The 19910-nt window shown below is 41.9% G+C and overlaps 1 long non-coding RNA gene across 5 annotated transcripts in view; it reads right to left on the reverse strand.

Annotated features, from left to right (window-relative positions):
- Nucleotides 1-454: 454 nt before the first annotated feature.
- The window catches only part of LOC137489108 (uncharacterized), a 54864-nt gene continuing 35408 nt past the window's right edge, over nt 455-19910 (reverse strand). For 2 of the 5 annotated variants that reach the window (XR_015523382.1, XR_015523387.1), the window contains one exon: nt 455-1039. This is a non-coding gene — a long non-coding RNA (uncharacterized LOC137489108). Of the gene's footprint in view, nt 1040-4132; nt 4358-19910 lie in introns of those variants that run through there. The other 3 variants (XR_015523386.1, XR_015523383.1, XR_015523384.1) reach the window with 2 other exon arrangements.

Raw genomic sequence — 19910 nt, forward strand, 5'->3', positions numbered from 1 at the left:
ATTTTTAATGAGTATTGTTTTTTTTACTTTTATGAATTATTATTTTTATTTAGATTTTTTTTCAGGTCTTTTTTTTTTTGGTTTTGGCTGTAATTTGTGTTCTGAGTGTTTAACTCTCTGTAGTGAGGACACTAGTGAGAATTTTGCTCTGGGATTTAAGGGGTTAAATGTGTTCGATGAAAAATACAGACTGTGGAATGTATTTTTAACAGAAATATTCTGTAAACTGAATCTAGGAATGTAAAATTTTGAAAACAGTAGATTACTGGAAACCACAGCTGCTGGTATTTTACCGTAAAATCAAGAAGAAAAAACAGCAGAATACTGTAAAACGTTTTTTGTGTCACCATTGTGGAGGATAGTAGCATCTGTGTGCTAGTCCGGGATGAACTAGGAGTATATGATGTTGTGCTGCATCGTCTTTTGTTTAAAGGTAACTGTGTAGTTGCTAATACAATTCAATTCAACTTTATTTGTATAGCGCTTTTACAATATAGATTGTGTCAAAGCAGCTTCACATAAATGGTCATAGTAACTGGATCAGGGTAGTTCAGTTTTTAGTGTTTAAGTTCAGTTCAGTTTAGCTCAGTTCAGTGTGGTTTGAAATCATTACTGAGATTCCAAACACTGAAGAGCAAATTTATCGATGAGTAGCTTTTCAGATCCTGAACCATGCAAGTCAGTGGCGACAGCGGAGAGGGGAAAAAAAAACTTTACCAATAGGAGAGTGAAGAAAAAAAAACTTGAGAGAACCAGACTCAGTTCGGCACGACCATTTTAATTTCTCTGCTGGCTAAAAGTCTTGTGCAGAGCTGCAGTCTCAGCAGTGGGCTGGAAGCTGGCCTCAGCAAAGACTCATCTGTCCCTGGAGCGTCACTGGAATCAGCCTCATGCTCTCCACTCCCCTATGACCAACAGCGCAGCAGCAGCTCAGTATACGGCCTGGTCCCGGTTATGGACACCTTGGGATCATCTCGTCGCTGGTCTTGGGTCCAATTAGTGACCCTGCATAATCTGAGGACCTCGGGATGAGTATCCCCTGGTGGAAATGGAGAATAAAGAGAATAATTAGTGTAGCTGCTGTTCATAGTGTATATAATCAAGATGTAGAAACTTGTGTGGAAACCTGCACCAAGTGATGCATTGAGTGTATGCTTTACTAAACAGATAGGTCTTTAATCTAGTTTTGAACTGAGATAGTGTTTCAGAGCATCGGACATTATCAGGAAGGCTATTCCAGAGTTTAGGAGCCATAAAGGAGTTGCTTACTCGACTTTGCTATTCTAGGCACTACCAGAAGCCCGGAGTTTTGAGATCTTAAAGAGCGAGCTGAATTGTAGCGAGACAGAAAGTTGGTTAGATAAACAGGAGCTAGATTATTTAGAGCTTTATAGGTGAGAAGTAATATTTTAAATTCAATACGAAACCTAACAGGCAGCCAGTGTAAGGAGGATAAAATTGGGGTGATATGATCATATTTTCTAGACCTGGTAAGAACTCCGGCTGCTGCATTTTGTACTAATTGAAGTTTGTTAATAGAGGATGCTGGGCAGCCAGCAAATAGAGCATTACAGTATTCCAGCCTAGAAATCATGAAAGCATGGACTAGCTTTTCTGCATCTGAGATGGATAGCATACTTCGTAATTTAGCAATATTTCTCAGATGAAAGAAGGCAGTTTTTGTGACATGGGATATATGATTTTCAAAAGTTAGATTGCTGTCTAATATGACACCCAAATCTTTTATAGTAGAGCTAACGCTAACTTTGTATCCCTCTTATTGTAGATTGAGTTGCGAGATCTGCTGTGTACAGGATTTAGGCCCAATAAGTAATAATTCTGTTTTGTCTAAGTTTAAGAGAAGGAAATTGTTGGTCATCCAGTCTTTAATGTCTTTGATACACTCAGTTAGACAGCTTAGACAGTTCAGAGATCTCATCAGGTTTAGTCGAAATATATAATTGAGTATCATCTGCATAGCAGTTAAAGCTGATCCCATGTCTTCTAATAATGTCTCCCAGTGGTAGCATGTAAATTGTAAACAGCAAAGGGCCTAAAACTGATGCTTGAGGCACCCCATAATTTACTGGGCTGACTTGTGAAGGCTGTCCATTAATATTCACAAACTGGTAACGGTCAGTTAAATATGACTTAAACCATTGTAGAGCTTGTCCCTAGACACCTGTAGACTTTAAGTGATTTATGAGGATATTGTAGTCAATAGTGTCAAATGCCACACTAAGATCGAGTAGAACTAATAGCGAGATGCACCCTTGGTCAGCAGCTAAAAGTAAATCATTGGTTATTTTCACTAATGCGGTTTCTGTACTGTGATGAGCCCTGAAACCTGACTGAAACACTTCAAATTATTGTTTGTCTGCAGAAAGGAGGATAATTGAGTAGAAACAACTTTTTCTAGTATTTTAGACATAAATGGAAGATTTGAAATAGGCCTATAATTAGCTAAGTTGTTGGGGTCCAGTTGCGGTTTCTTAATAATAGGCTTAACAACAGCTAGCTTGTAAGAGTTTAAAACATGGCCTATAGATAAAGAAGAGTTGATAATGTTAAGAAGAGGTTCTCCTATAGCAGGCAGCAATTCTTTCAGTAATTTTGTTGGAATTGAGTCCAGCATACACGTAGCTGGTTTAGAGCTATTTATAAATTTATCTAGCTCTTCCTGTTCTATGATTTTGAAGCACTGTAGGTTATTATTATGATGATGATGATGATGATGATTCAGTGAAATATCTATAGGATTTGGAGTATAAGCCGGTGCAGAAAGTTTAGCATCTCCTATTTACTGTCTAAAGTCTTCTATTTTATCACTGAAAAAATTGATGAAGTCATCACTACTAATTTGAGGTGGATTTTGTTCCAAGGATTATTTGCTAATTTAGCAATGGTGTTAAATAAAAATCTAGGATTGTTATGATTATTTTCTATCAGTTTGCGCAGGTGCTCGGCCCTGGCAGATTTTAGAGCCCTCCTATAGCTGGACATACTGTCTTTGTACGCAATTCTACAGACCTTTAAATTAGTTTTTTTCCATTTACGTTCCAGGACACGGGTTGCTGTTTTGAGAGCGCAAGTATGACTATTATACCATGGTGTAGTTTTATTCTCTCTAGCCTTTTTTATTTTAATGGGTGCCACAGTATTTAGTGTGCTAGTAAAGATGGCATCCATACTGCTGGTTACTACATCAAGGTCATTTGAGTTTGCGAGTGCATTACTAAATAGAGAAAGATCAGGCAAGTTATTTATAAATTCATCTTTGGTTGACGGAGCTACAGTTCTACTAGGGCGAAATATTGGAGCAGGTTTGCTAATTTCAGGTAAACACAGCTTATATAGTAAGAGGTAGTGGTCTGTAATATCATTACTTTGTGGTATAATGTCTACATCAATGACCTCAATTCCATAAGACAGAATTAGATCTAATGTATGCTTTAAGCGATGGGTTGGCCCACAACGGTTTGCTTTGCTTTATCCCAAGCGAGTGTAGTAAATCCATAAATGCGAACCCTAATGTATCGTTAGCGTCATCTATGTGGATGTTAAAGTCACCGACAATTAGTATTTTATCAGTTTTGACTAGTAAGTCAGAAATAAAATCAGAAAACTCTTTTAGAAAATTGACATAGGGTCCTGGCGGTCTGTATATAGTGATTAAAGTGAGAGATAACATAGGTTTTTGCATAGTATCTGGAAGCTGGACATTAAGCGATAATACTTTAAAGGAGCTAAGTCCGTTTCTCTGATTAACATTAAGGAAAATCACTAAAGATTGATGCAACTCCACCACCACGACCAGTTTGACGAGCCTCATGTTTATATAAGAATCCTGGAGGAGTTGCTTCATTTAAGCTAATATAGTCATTTTGTTTCAGCCAGGTTTCAGTGAGACAGAGTGCTTTAAGATTGTTATCTGTTATTATTTCATTTATGATAAGTGTTGAAAATCTGTTTGCTAATTATAAACACATGAACACATTAGTGCATTGAATGACTTTACGTTTTTATGCACTAAGCTACATTTTTGTGATCTGAACATTGTATCAGTTCATGAAATACGGTTATTTTCCGTTTATTTAAACAGTTCTACCAGAAAGACTTTAGGAGTCAGACAAACGTTTGAACATTTATTGTTAATTATTTGCATGAATGAGAGTTCATTACAGTCCTTTCACAAAGTTCTTTGGCGTAAGCCCCGTCTATAGTGCAGAATTCTGGATGAGCTAGCAGATCCTGCCTGAAGATGAAGGCAGGGCGAAGGCAACCCCCTGAGTGGAGACGAGGCCGACCTGGTAGTGGTGGTGATGGGGAGGATGGAGGGAAACTTCCGCAACGTCACCTGAATACAGCGAAACAGATTGTTTAGATGAGCTTATATACATGGCTTGCTTGGTTGTTATAGGCTGACGAGATCATTATTATGTATGACGTGACATCTCAGTCTTCCTAGCAGAACTATCGCTAAAGCTTTCATTTCTAGCAGAAAGACTTTAGGAGGCAGACAAACGTTTGAACATTTATTGTGAATTGTTTGCATGAATAAAAGGTTGTTACAGTCCTTTCATAAAGTTATTTGGCGTAAGCCCTGTCTATAGTGCAGAACTCTGGATGAGCTGGCAGATCCTGCCTGAAGATGAAGGCAGGGAGAAGCCAACCCTAAAAGACAAAACTTAGGGTTCAGTTTTGTAGCAATCCTAAAACAGAGAATGACAATAGATGAGATAGCTTACATTTGTATATTCATGCAAATCACATAAGGAAAAAATGAAGATAAAATAATGCCCTGATGGGCAGAGAGGTTTATAAGAGATCCAACATGAAGATATAAACGAAACACACAATTAGGCTAATATATGCGAGAAGCCTCAATGAAGATAAGAGAGAGCTTGCCCCGATGGATAGAGGAGAGAGAGCGTGCCCTGACAAGCATAAGAGAGAGAGCGTGCCCTGACGAGCAAAGGAGAGAGAGAGAGAGAGTGCCCCAACGGGCGGAAAAGAGTGTGCCCTGACGAGCAAAGGAGAGATAGAGAGTGCCCCAACGGTGGGAAAAGAGCATGCCCCAACAAGCAAAGGAGAGAGTGCCCCGACGGGCAGAGGAGATAGAATGAGAGAAAGCCCCGACGGGTAGAGGAGAAAGAGAGAGTGTCCCGACGGGCAGAGGAAAGAGAGAGAGTGCCCCGACGGGCAGAGGAGAGAGAGAGTGATCCAACAGGCAGAGAAGAGAGTGCCCCGATGAGCAGAGGACAGACAGAGTGCCCCGACCGGCAGAGAAGAGAGAGCGTGCCCCGAAGATCAGAGGAGAGAGAGTGTGCCCCGACGGGCCGAAGAGATTGAGAGCGTGCCCCGATGGGCCAAAGAGATTAAGAGCATGCCCCGATGTGTAGAAAAGATTAAGAGTGTGCCACGACGGGCCAAAGACATCGAGAGTGTGCCACGACAAGCTAAAGAGATTGCGAGAAGGAGCCCCGTTGGACTTGCTGTGCGAGACGGAGCCCCCTTGGGCTTGCTGTGTGAGACTGAGCCCCCTTGGGCTGACAGAGTGCTGTTGGGCTTGATCAGGGTTACATTGTATGAAACCCATGAAATTGACAATCTGTTGTGATTTACGACAATTGATGTCTAGCTGTTTAGAAAATCGGAGTTAACATTGAATCCCCTGAATTATGATTGGGTCCTGTCTGAGGATAACAGTAGGCAATGACTATCCCCAAAAATAAAATACCCAACAGTTAGGATTTTCCTTGTTGGGATTTTTATATAGTCGATAAGTTGTAGTGCAGGCCTGTCCTGTTGATGTTTTTATATGGTTGCTTTCATTGCTTTCATTCTCCTAAAAATGTGATAGCAATATCAGTTAGCTTGCTCTGCAGTCACTTTCTACACGCTACTCTCGTACATGAGAGAGCAGAGACAGCAGTGCGTTAAGCTAAACAGAACTTGGGGGTTCAGGTTATGAAAGTTTTAGTATGGTATAATTTAGAGCTGCATAATAAATAAAAAAAAAAGATGGCGATCTCGATTCGACCACCAAAACTCTTAATCCAGCATATCTACGATTCCGCCAATCATATTTTCATGAGTCTTTTCATTGTTTCACACACGTTGCTCAGTGACATGGACACCTCCAAATTATGTTAAAGGAGTCACATACTGCATTTATAAGGGTATAATTCACCCAAAAAAAATTTTTTTTCTTCATATAATGTATTCGCGGCCAGGAAATCACACTTGACGTGAGCTGCTGACTCCGGGTGCACGCCCTACTTAATGATAGACGTGTGTTTGTCTACTTTAGTGAACAGAACCTGCATATGCTGTAAGTAACAGGTAATAAAGTTGTAAATAATATTCAGTTTGTGGCACAGAGTGATTGTTTGAGAGCCGCTCGCGACGTATGAACAGCATTTTGCAGTGAAAATGAAACCGATAGCTTGAACATCATTTAAATAAACATATCGCATTTTAGAGTTATGATTGCGACAAGTTTTTTTCTTTCACAGCGTACACAGAGTTTTGCATGAAAATAAATTAATTCATTATGAGATCTCAAGATTTATCTGTACAGGGCTCGAAATTAACCTTTTTGCTTGGTAGCACCGGTGCTCCTAACTTTAAAAATGTAGGCGCATCAGCCAAAATTTTGTCGCACCCACCAATTATAAGCACTGTTACTTCAAGTTTTATACAAACATATTTATTGTATTTCAAATCAACACTAATCAAACTAACAAGCAGTAAAAAAAAGTAATATGTATATGCAAGCGTGAGGAAAATATGTCTCAATGCAATCCAGTTATCACAAGAAAATATATTTTTATAACATAACTGAGTGACAAAAGCATACACAGAGCGCTCACCGGCCCTGCACACACTGCTTGACATGAATCTGTTAACGGTATACAGTAACTGTGCTGTTCTCACAAGTGCTGTCTGATATTGCACTGATGTTTTTTACACATACTGTACCTTATTATATGCATACATGTTAATAGCAATACAGGTCTTCTTTTTTTTTTTTTTTTTTTTTTTAGAAGTAGCAATGTTAGTTTACTAAGCGCAAGCCCTTTTGTGATGGTGTACGTGGTGTTAAATTTGACATATAGCTGCCCCTTGCACGGCGGACAGCATCTGGCGATTAAATGAAGCATTAAACAGAAGCTCTCGTTGTAGATGTGGCAAACAGTTACCTGAAAACTCCATCCCACAGACTTTACATAGCGGACTTGAAACCAATGGAAGACTTCTACTCTTGGAAAAGTGTAGATGGTGGATTAACAACATTCAGCACATGATCACTAGTAAGATGTGTCATTATTTGTAACTAGATGGTTTCTAAAACTAAATATGTCATGTTTATCTTCATTCTCATCTTCAGCGCTTTACAATTTTTTGCGGTAGTAGATCTCAGTCATCGGAAGCCAGAAGGCGCTGAGTGATTGACAGCTGATATTAACCAATCATTCGCGTTCAGTGCTAGAGCAGTGGTGGGCCAATAAGAAGAGCGCGAAGACGGGGCAAGCATTACGCTCTTGGCTTTGTTTACAGCAGCAAGTTGACATGACAACTGTTTTAAACCATTCCTGAGCGCTGCGTTTTGCGTTTCATGTGCAAAGACCTTAGAGATGCATTCTGCGTGAATGTCTCTCGAATCCACGCATGTGCTGAACATTTTGCAGTAAACCTCACACACAACAATTTTGTGTGGTCGCAATTTCGTGCCCTGCTGTATGTGAAGGTATGTATGTGACCACAAGAACAGCAAACTTCTTGAAAGCATATAGCAAGTATGGCACCTGTAGCCTACCTTCATTCTTGTTAAATGAGGATTAAAGAGCTTAGGTGCATGCATACACAGATCAAGATCAATTACAGTGATAAAGCGCTTAATCACATTATATACGATGATACTTAAGTGAATTTAACTGTTTATGTAAGGTAAGGTTAAATTGTGATGATACCAGAGTTGCAATATTGAACAGTTATGTCCATGAAAAAGTGCTACTATAAAGGGTCAAATTAAGTGCAGGTGAAAAGCAATGATATGTTATGATTAAAGAGGCCACAATAGACCTAGCTATATGGAAGAAACCGGTGAACCATAAAAACTGGTAAGCCGAAATGTCATGTAACACGAAGTGCCATAAAATCCAACTGGACCACCACCAGTAGCTGCAAAGACAACACAGGATGATTGTTACTTGAAAGGAAATGTTTGAAACTAAGAATGTATGCATTGGACTCACATGCTAGGCCGACTATGTACCTGTTAGCTTGGTTCATTGAAACAGCATATTTGCTCAAGGAGAGAACTTGCACTGGTCTCACGGTTCGGTTACGATTATGCCATCTATTTGGTTCAACCCGATATTATGGTACGTCAGGGTGCATTGATGATGCTTTCCATACACGATTATATTTTACTTTATAGCACAAGGAAAAGTATAAATAGATTCATATTTACATGTATTATTCGTAATACAAGTTGTCATTTAATACAAACAGTCAGAACTGTACTCTAAAAAACTCGAGCATGTACATATAACAACATGAGCGTTAATAGCAAATAAACGAAGGTGATTGTCCTGTTCGCTTTATCGAGTGAATTCTGTTGCTCTGCAATTGGACTTCCAAAACGCTAGTTGGCAGTGAGGTGTTAATGTTCCGCTGTGTCGAGTTTCTTCGCAGGTTTTTTTGTATTTTATTTTTCCCTAAAAATTTACAACTGGCTCAAACTCAAAATATTTTTAATTATTTTTTTTAGGCAGGAACTGGGGGACGTGCAACAACTTTACCAACAATCGTGAGGTAAACACACAAAAAAAAAAACACTTCCATTCGGAGCTTCTTCACGGGACTCCACACTTAAAAACAATCGCTCCATCAGGCTCGCGCAGCTCTCAGTCCCGCCCAAACTCATCAGCGCTACCAGGCCGACCAATCAAAGAGCTTGCGCTATTCATCGATGCAAGCTGTAGTTACTTTTTTTTTTATATAGAGTTCGTAAAATATGTTTTGGCCCCTAATGATACGATCCGGTGTTCCTGAGAATTCAGTTACCCTGTTGTACCGAAATCTGTGACCCATCGAAAACTGTGACCAGAGGGCGCTGTTCAGTAAAAATTTCACTCGGGAACGTGCTTGTTGTTCATGCACGCGACCGTTGTTGTCGCTGTTGTTGTCTCCTGATAGACTCGTAGGCAATTTGTGGGTTTCGTTATGACATAGTTTATGCATTTCAAAGTACTGACACATGACTGTAGATCGGCTTCACAGAATCGGAGGTAACATTCATAGCCATCTAAATATATGCCAGATTACAGTGTTTAAATTTAAGAAAGTCAGGCAATCTTCTTTTTATTTGTATAACATTTTGATCAGATTTTAGACTAATATATATTTTATATATTGTGTCTGGAATCTGAAATTCAGCTATTGAAATGCCATCCCTCTTTTATTTGTGTGAATAATAAAATAAATATTTTTGTTAAGTATACAAATAAAACATCTCAATAAATTAGAATGTCATCGAAAAGTTGATTAACTTTACTATTTCATATAATAAATAAACACTTGAAATATATATCAAAACTGTGTTGGAAATTCAGCCATAGAAAGGCCATCCCTCTTTTATTTGTGTGATTATGTTTAATAAAATTACTTTATGTAATGTCTTGTGTATCTAAAGCATATTGACCAGATATTGTTTTACAAATGCTGAAATTAATAGCAATAGGCCCTTCTTATTTTCATATGAATGATAATAATGCTTATTAAAATGACTCATGACGCTCCTCCATATGATCTGATTTTGAAATCTTTAGAAAGGTCATTGACTCTGACTGATAAAATATATGCCTACAGAATTCCTATTTTTCTTTTTCTCTAAGGATGCATTTTTGATGTCTTTGAGAAATAACAGGTCAAAATTAGCGAGTAGAGTTTATGCTATCTCACCTTCCCCTGCACTTTATAAAAAACGTCTTTTATTACAGTCAGAATACGATTGCATGATGAGACTTTGTTGAGAGAAGATTACACCAATCCAAGCAACGCTTTTTTGAACATGGTGATAAAGCAGGCAGACTTTTAGCGCAACAGGCCCGTGCTTCCAGTACTACTAGACAAATACATAAAATCAAATCCCCTAATGGCAGTTTTACTACTGATCCACCTGAAACTAACAGTCTGTTTGTTGACTTCTATATCAACCTTTATTCATCTCAACATTTATGAGCGTCTTTATCAAGTCCAAACCCTTTAGATAACTTGATATATCCCAAAATTGACATAGACATCTCTAAAAAGCTTGGCAACCCCATATCTCCGCAAGAAATCCATGATGCTATTAGGTTAATGCAAAATGGGAAGTCCGCAGGCCCGGATGGGTTTACAGTGGAATTCTAAAAAGAATACTTTAATAATGCCAGTATTAGTCAGGATGTACAAAAATTCTTTTCAAACAGGCCAATTACCCGAAACCCTTTATACGGCTTCTATATCACTACTTTTAAAAAACGATAAAGATCCCACAGCATGTGAAAATTCTTTGCTAAAAGTAGACTGTAAGATATTAGCTAAAATTCTCACCCTTTGCATTTAAGAAATAATGCCTCAAATTATTTAATTAGACCAAACAGGCTTTACCTTACAAAAACATTCTTTTTTTTTAACACTTGAAGATTACTTAATATAATTTCTCCCCCCTCAACCAGTACCCCTGAAATTGTACTATCATTAGATGCGGAGAAAGCTTTCGACCGCGTAGAGTGGGCATACTTCTTTTTTGCGTTAGAAAAATTTGGATTCGATCCTAACTTCATTTCCTGGATTAAACTCGCTTGTATACTCGCCGTTTCGCATCGATACACACCAACGGCAACCGCTCCTCACCTTTTTTCTTCACCGTGGGACACGTCAGGGCTGTCCACTCTCCCCACTATTATTTAATATTGCCATTGAACCACTAGCCATATGGCTTCGTAGCGATAATGCCTTCCAAGGCATTACTCGTTTTGAACAAGTACATAAACTCTCTCTTTACGCAGATGACTTATTGTTATATATTTCAGACCCCTTAGCCTCTCTTCCACCCATACTTTCAATTCTGGACTGGTTTGGTGCCCTTTCAGGATACAAGATTAATTTTCAAAAGAGAGAATTATTTTCTGGTTAAGCCCTCCCTTACTCTTCATTTCCTTTTAAGTTAGCTTCAGAAGGGTTTAAGTATCTTGGTATATTTATTTCAAGTTCTTTTAAAGACTTATTTCTTAATTTCATACCACTTTTAGATAAATGCAAATCTGATATAGCTTGCTGGAGTTCCCTCCCCCTTTCCATAATAGGTCGGGTAAATCTTATCAAAATGATAATTCTTCCCAAGTTTTTATACTTTTTCAACATATCACAGGCTCCATAAATAAATCGTTTTTTACTAACCTAGAGCAACTTTTGCGCGGGTTCATTTGGTGTAACAAACCAGCTCGTATCAGAAAGTCAGTTCTTCAGCTTCCCAAATCTGAAGGGGGTCTTGCGCTCCCAAATTTTCAATATTACTTTTGGGCTTGTAATATTGTCAAAATACTTTATTGGATTGGTCACAAAACTGGTGTTCCTGACCCACCCTGGACACATATAGAGTTATCTGCCTCTTTACATTGTCTACGTTCTAGAGTCTATTCCCAACTTCCCCTTGAAATACACAAAGCATCAAACAATCCAATAATTAATAACATTTTGAAAATTTGGCAGCAGTTTAGAAAACATTTTGGTCTTCATAGTGCCTCAATTCATATGCCAATCTCTAATAACCATTTATTCCCTCCCTCTACATTAGATTGTGTTTTTAATACTTGGTAAATGAAAGGCCTAGCCACTTTAAATGATCTGTATGATAACAATGTTTTCTCCTCCTTTTCACTCCTATCAACTAAATTTGATCTCCCCAACAACCATCTTTTCCGTTTCTTTCAAGTGAGACATTTTGTTCAAAAACTATTCCCCCATTTTTCTAATCGCTAATTCTTAACCTCAATCCAAGTCAAAGACAGCTGATAACTACAATTTATGTTGGAATAACTACTTTGCTTCCATCTCCAACTGGTTTACTTAAACAAACATGGGAGCAAGATCTGGGTAGCGAGATTTCTGAGGACCAATGGAAAGACATTCTTAGTTTAGTTCACTCTTCATCTATTTGTGCCAGACACGACCTACTACAATGTAAAGTACTTCATGGGACGCATTTCACTAATGCCAAATTTTCTAGAATATTTCCAGACAGAAGTGATGCCTGTAACAGATGTAAGCAGTTACCGGCCGGCTACCTTCACATGTTTTGGTCATGTTCAAAGATAACTTATTGGTCTAATATTTTTAAAATTCTTTCTCAAGCTCTTAATATAATCATCACTCCTGACCCTCTGACTGGCCTTTTTGGTTATCTTCCAACCCCAAATACACAAACATCACGCTGTGTCATTGCCTTTACCACCTTGCTTGCCAGGCACGCAATTCTCCTCAAATGGAAACATGTGTACCCTTCATCATCACAAAAACTGGATTAAAGAGGTTCTTTATTGCATCTATCTTGAGAAACTGAGACATTGTTTTAAAGGATCACTGAACTCCTTTAACAAAACATAATGTCTCATACTGTCAGTCATTGAGAACCTTAACATTTAAGGAACTCCTTACTAGAATTTCGAAAGGGAGAAAGAGAGACTTCTAGTTTTTAGTTTACATTTTTATCCTCTGTATTTACCCATATATTTATTTTATTTATAATTTTTTTTTCAAATGTCTTATTTATTTATCAGTGTCTTGATTCACCGTTACATGCTTATTGAAGGCCTCAGGAAATAGGGAGGGGTGGGAGATGGGAGGGATGGTGCATAGAAGGGGGTAGAAATGTGTAAGGTTGTTTTAAGAGTTCTAAAGATATCTTGTTTTTATTGCTATGTATTTCATGTCATCTCTTTGCTGATAGGACTTCTATTTTTCATATATATTTGTAAGTTTGTATAATATCTGGAAAAAATGCAATAAAAATATTGGAAATAAAGTTAATAAGGCACAAAAAGAAAAAAAAATTAGCGAGTAGACAATACAGAAATCCTGCACCCTACAATTTGCATTATTGTTTACACGTCAGCAACTGGTATAAGTAACAATTAAATGACACTGATATTCCCTCAGATGGTTTTAAGTTTTTCTCGACATAAAAAAAATGTCACAGGTTAGAAATTTATTATGAAAAGGTAAAGTTCAACTGTCTTTATTAAAGTTGAAAACAAAGAATATAAAGTTAATAAAAAATCACATTGAAAAAACACTTTGTGTACACTTTTCAAGTGTTTGAAAATTGGAGTCAGGCACAAATCATTCTTTTACAAAAAAAAATAAAAAATAAAATAAAATTGTAGAGTGGGGATTTTACTATGGATGTCAAGGTTTACAAAATCCTTTAATATATATATAAATAAGTAAATATATATATATATATATATATATATATATATATATATATATATATATATATATATATATATATATATATATATATATATAGGGTTGCCAACTCCCACGCATTCGGCGTGACATCCATATCACATCCATTTTCTCACGCAGAAATATCATCCCCGTGAATATTTTTTCCCTTTATAATAAAGATGGTGTTAAAGACTTTTAGCTTTTTATAAAGATGTCATTCTGTCTATGTGCAACCGATCCAACGCTTGTGAAAGCAATGTAATCAAAAACAAAATGACACGGAGAAAACATACCTGTGCACCTCTCGCACCGCCCCTGCTTGACGCTGATGCGCTGCTCGTGTTGCCGCTCCAGGTATGAATCCCGGGTGTGTGAACATGCATGCCAGTGTTACAATAGGCGCAGCTCATGCGCTGTTCGTGCGTTGTACAACAGGTATTGAGGAATGCACCTATAAAATGGCGGGGTGAGTGGGGCAGCTTGTTAAGCGCACAGCATCATGTTTTGATGCGATGGATTATGAACCCGGTTCGAATCTATCATCTGATAAACACGTTCTTCTTCTTTTTCCCATATCAGATTTTGCACTCTTCATCACGAGGAAGACCAGTAGGAATCATTAATAAGTGTGTGTATTATGGAAGACTCAGATTCATATCTGGGTTGGAGAGGTGTTATATCCAAATCATATGCATTATAAGTTTGTAGAAGTTATACATTAAAAATACCCTTAAATATACATTTTTAGTGTATAACTTCTGCGGGCAATACATTATAGAATAATTATATAAAAAAAATATTTTATTAATCTTATTTTTTAATTCACTATAGGGGTGTGGCCAGGTAGATGGCCTACAAGACATTGTGCCCAGGGGCCTCTGAATTCTCTATCCAGGCCTGCGTTTCATAGACTTTCATTGTGATTCTCAGTCTACATGAAAACAAAAAGCCATAATTGATCAAAACGTACCTGACGGGGAACTTTACTGACAGATAAAAAGACGCACGTATCTCCTTGTTAGGGAGAATGGCGCAGCAAGCGTGTTTCAAGACCCTACTAAATTGTTTCCTCAATCACCAATTGAGATGTCGCCCAGCCCGCAGCTCTACAGATGTCTGTTAGAGAGGCGCCGCGTGCGCGTGCCCAAGAGGATGCAAAGCTCCGAGTGGAGTGCGCACGCACTCTCGGGAGACGCGGCTCACCTCGGCTCTGATAAGCGAGAGAATGGCATCCACAATCCAGTGGGAAACTTAATTTCGATACGGCACTTCCCTGCTGCCGACCGTCATAACAGACGAAGAGCTGCTAAACTCTGAGTACGGTCCGGATAATACGCAAGGCACAAACTGGACAATAAATAAAGGGCTGGGTCTGCCTCCTCCGGGGGCAGCGCTTGCAGGCTCACTACCTGGTATTAAAACTGAGTGGTAGTAACCTTGGGCACATATCGCGGGCGGGGTCTCAGGACGTGAGAGAAGCCTCTAATCGATATCAACGCGACCAGCAGAGCTGTCTTCAGGGACAGAAAGATACTGAGTTGAGGATCGAAGGGATCTAATGCGGCTTGTGTAACGAGGGCGAGATCCTAAGAGGGCATGAGAGGGGGCGGGGTGGATTAATTCGCCTAGCGCACCTGAGGAACCGGATGATGAGGTTATGCGTTCCCACGGTGCTGCCAGCCACCGCGTCATGAGAGTGGAGATGGCAGCCACGTAACCTTGAGTGTGGAGGGCAACAGCCTGCTCTCCAGCTTCTCTCGGCGTAAAGAAAGCACAATGCTGATCTGGCAAATTACGGGGGTCTTCTCTGTGTGAGACGCACCATTCAGTAAATAGACTCCACTTCAGGTCATAGGCGCTTGGGGAGGGGGCTTTAGCCCGAGTGACGGTATTAGCCACCGCAATCGAGGTTACCTAAGTCTTCCTCGCGTCTAAGGACCTCCTAAGATCGGCGAGGGTACCAGATGGTGCCCTGTCCCTGAGAGAATAGGTGCTCTCTCAAAGGAACCTGCCAGGGTAGGGCCATCGCGAGGAGGGAGAGCTCTGACATCCAGGTCTGGTTGAGCCAGAGGGGCGCAACCAGCAACCTGTTCCTCGTCCTCCCTGACCTTGCACAGTAACTGCGCGAGCAGGCTCAGTGGGGTAAACGCATATTTGCGCATGCCCCGAGGCCAGCTGTAAGCCAGTGCATCCGTGCCGAGAGCACTCGGTCAGGGAAAAGAACAACTGGCATTGAGCGATCTCGGGGGAAGCAACTGACTTGGGGTGGAGTCTCCATTCTCCAGGACTTAAAGCTGTCGTGAGAGCGCATTTTGCACGGTTTAGCTTGCCTGAATATAAATGGCGTGCAGCGATTTCAGCCGCAAATGACTCCAAAGGAGCAGACGGCGGGCGAGCTGAGACATGCGGCGAGAGCGTATACCTCCATACGGTTGATATACGTCGCCGCCGCCGTACTGTTTGTCCTGACCAGCACGTGTTGCCGCTCCAGCACCGAAAAAAAAAGATGGAGAGCGAGGAACACTGCTAACAGCTCCAGGCGATATGCCAATGCAACTGGGTACCTTTCCACTGGTCCGCAGCCGCATGCCCACAACGCACAGCCCCCCAGCCCGTGTTGGAAGCATCTGTTGAAACAACAACAAGACTGGACGCCTGTCCTAGAGGCACTCAGGCCTGTAGGAACGAGGGGTCGCTCCAAGGCCTGAGGGCGCGGCGACACAACGCAGTAACAGAGACTTGGTGTGCGTGCACGTGCCATGCACGTCTGGGGACTCGATCGTGAAGCCAGTGCTGAAGTGGTCTCATATAGAGTAATCCGAGCGGCGTGAAGCAGCTGCGGATGCCATATGCCCCAGGAGGTTTCAGTGGGACCACTATTTTACTGTCGAGCTCTCTCAGACAGTACAGCATCAGCTGAGCGCGCTCTCCGGAGAGGCACGCTGCCATGGTGACCGAGTCCAGCTCCAGCCCGAGAGAAGAGATCCTCTGCACGGGGGTGAGTTTGCTCTTTTCTCGGTTGACCTAAAACCCCAACAGGTGGAGGTGCCTGAGCACTTTGTCTCTGTGCATAATCAATTGCTCCGAGAGTGGGCAAAAAATCAGCCAGTCGTCAAGAAAATTGAGTATGCGGATGCCCGCGAGTCGAAGGGGCGCTAAGGCACCCTCCGCGGGCTTGGTGAGGACCCGCGAAGACAGAGAGAGCCCGAAGGGGAGGACTTTGTATTGCCAAGCTTGACCTTCAAACGCAAACCGCAGAAACTGACGGTGGCGAGGAAGAGTGGAGACATGGAAATACGCATCCATCAGGTCTAATGCTGCAGACCAACCCAGAGGATGAACGCACCGGAGGATGCGCTTCAGCGTGAGCATTCTGAACGGCAGCTTGTGCAGACAGCGGTTCAAAACGCGCAGATCTATGATTGGCCGTGAACCACCGCTCTTTTGGGCACAATGAAGTGTGGGCTGTAAAACCCGCTCTTCTTCTCGGCTTGAGGGAGCGGCTCGATTGCATCCTTCGCCAAGAGGACAGCAATCTCCTCTCGCAAGACAGGGACGGACAGGGGGCTGACCCTGGTGAAAACACACCTGTGACTTGGGGGGCCGTTTCGCGAACTGAATCGCATAGCCGAGTCTGATTTGATATGAGCCACCGCGAAGAGCTGGCCCGCGCTAACCAGGCAGGCAGAGCTCTCGCTAATGGACTCATTGCTACAATCGCTGACGTACCAGCAGTAGGGCAGCGCAGAGTGGGTGGGAGAAAGGAGACCTTCCTCCCAGCGCTCGTAAACCACTGGCGAAACGCCCCGAACCTGCAAGCTAGAAAGCATATCGTCCCAGACTGGCAGATTTCGGGCTGTCACATCCGGGGAAGTGGAAAAGTGCTCTTTCAAGATGTTTTTATGGCAGTTTTATGGCTGTTTCTTCTCCAGATGGCCTGTTCCAGGCGCGCTTCGCGGTCCATTGCCGGACTTCGCGGCATTCTGGGCAGGGGGGCTGCCTGCTTCTGAGGTGCTCGACGCGCTCGCTTCACCAGAGGCATGTGCGGGGGCGGTGCAGCTCTCGTAGGCGGGCGCCTTCGGCGAGGAGCATGTATGGATGGCACGGCGGGCAGAGCGGGCTTACGGACCCGCCAATAAGACATCACCCATCAGACTGCTCTCTTACCACCTCGAATTCCTGGGTGAATTCACAGATGGTGTCGCCGAACATGCCAGCTTGGGATATGGGGAAGTCAAGAAAGCGGACTTTGTCGACTTCGCGCATATCAGCCAGGAGTGGCGCTCCTGGAACACTAGTTTGGACATTGTCCTCCCAAACGCACACGCAGCGGACTTAGTAGTAGAAGAGCTTAGTCGGCTGCGGTGCGAAGCTCATAAGCCTGGGTTGGACCCACCCTCATGCAGCTCGGCCAGCGCCTGCGCTTGGTAGCGCTGGTAGGTGGCTATCGCATGCAAGGCGGAAGCAGCCTGGCCTGCAGCCTTGTAAGCTCTAGCTCCGAGGGAGGCAGATAACTTACAGGCTTTGAATGGGAGACGAGGTGGACCCCGCCAAGAAGAGGCACCGCGCGGATTGACCGCCATCGCGCACTCAACCTGAGGAATCGCCACATACCCCCTGGCCGTTCCACCGTCAAGAGTGGTGAGGGTGGAGGGACACGCAGCACGAGCAGAAAAAAGTGCCCTTCAAGACCGCGTGAGCCTACTGTGCACCACCGGGAAGAAGGGGACGCCCCCTAAGTTGGTCCGAAGTAACCCAGGAAAGCATGGCTAACATGTCCGTTTCAGGATCCGTTTTGCCCGGTGGGGACGAGCGGGTCTGGATCATCATCGGACAATGAAAGCCCACCTTCCGATGCGGCGGTGGACGTCTGGTCTCCGGTGTCATCGAGCGTAAGGGCTACCATCTGTTAGACGGATCGCTTCCCCCGCCCGAAGCTTGGATGGAGCGTTTGGAGGAGCGGGAGGTCTGCGGGCCCGTGGGCGACGGATTATCTCTCGCTGAACCCTCAGATCTGCCCGAGTGCCCGCTGCAGAGCAAGGGACAACTGGGGTGGTTTGCTCTTTTGTAAAGGCTAGCCACGATCTTTACTGCGCAACAGTCATGGCATCGCAATAATGACATGAACTGCCTGCGAGCAGCGCATTAACATGCTGGACCCCCCAGGCATGCAACGCAGTGCCCATGCCCATCATCCGAGGACAGGAAACCACCGCATCCAGAAACGCACCTCCTGAAAAGGACGTGCTGCACGACTGTGTTGCTCTCTTTGTGAAGTTGCAACTTTATACGCACCGCTCTGGAGGAACGGACCCAAAGAACACCAGGCAAGGGAGAAACCCAGCTCGACCATCTGCCGCTGCGTGTACACACTCTGGACCAGGAGAATGCTCTCGTTCGCTCGGAATCGCTGGATCACAGCAGGAGGGGAACCCTCATCGACTCGATCAGAAAGTCTCTGAAGCGAAAAGGATGGCGTTTGCTCGCTCCAGGTGTGCTTAAATGCTGGGATAATTGGCAGTGAGGCACACCCGCGCAAGCTTACGCTGCCAATTCATTGCTTCATTGGCCCGTTCAATACTCTTTCAAACAAGTGGCTTCTGAACCGAATCCTCCCATACGTGGATTTTCCAAGATCAAATCCACTGTATAGCACTGAAGTTCCCCAAACGAAGGGGAACTAAACTCCATTGTGTAGATGTATCAAGCATGTTGAAAATTTGTTTTCAATCAAGTTCTCTTACATAGAAAAAGTAAATGAAATGGCTACTAGGGATGCTCATTTCGTTAATTTTGCTAACCGACAACCGCCACTCATTGATCGGTTATTAGCGGTTAACTGGTCAGATTACTTTTAATTTTAAATTTAACAAATTGACGTGTCTATTTTGTGTCTGACACATTAAATATTGCATTTTAAAGTACTGATTTATTTTTAAATGCTAGTATATTAATAACAGAAAAGAACAACATAGCATCTACACGCACCTGCAGTGTTTAGCACAGAAGAGCAGAATAATCTAAATAAAATGAATAAAATAAATAGGACTGCCCTAAATTATTTTCACTTAAATAATTAATTTATATTACAAAACGAAAATACTGACTGATTCTTTTTAATAACCGGCATAGGCTGTTTTTTTTCCAATCATAGCCTATGTTTTTTTCTTCCGTCAAATAAAAATTGCATACTTCATCAAATTGCCCGCTCCATGAAAAATATGCATTTATTTAATTCCCCGCTGTTATTATTATAATCACAAAACCTTTTATATTTTTAATAGTAATCATTATTTTAAGGATTATGTCTTGCTATATGGTTTCCTCTCTCTCCCTAGCGGTAAAAGTGCGCGCTGCGTGAGGAAAAGACAACAACAACGCGTGCATAAGTAGACTTTTTGTAA

This window comes from Danio rerio, chromosome 23 (genome assembly GCF_052040795.2).
Source record: "Danio rerio strain M-AB ecotype USA chromosome 23, GRCz13ab, whole genome shotgun sequence".
Classification (NCBI taxonomy): domain Eukaryota; kingdom Metazoa; phylum Chordata; class Actinopteri; order Cypriniformes; family Danionidae; genus Danio; species Danio rerio.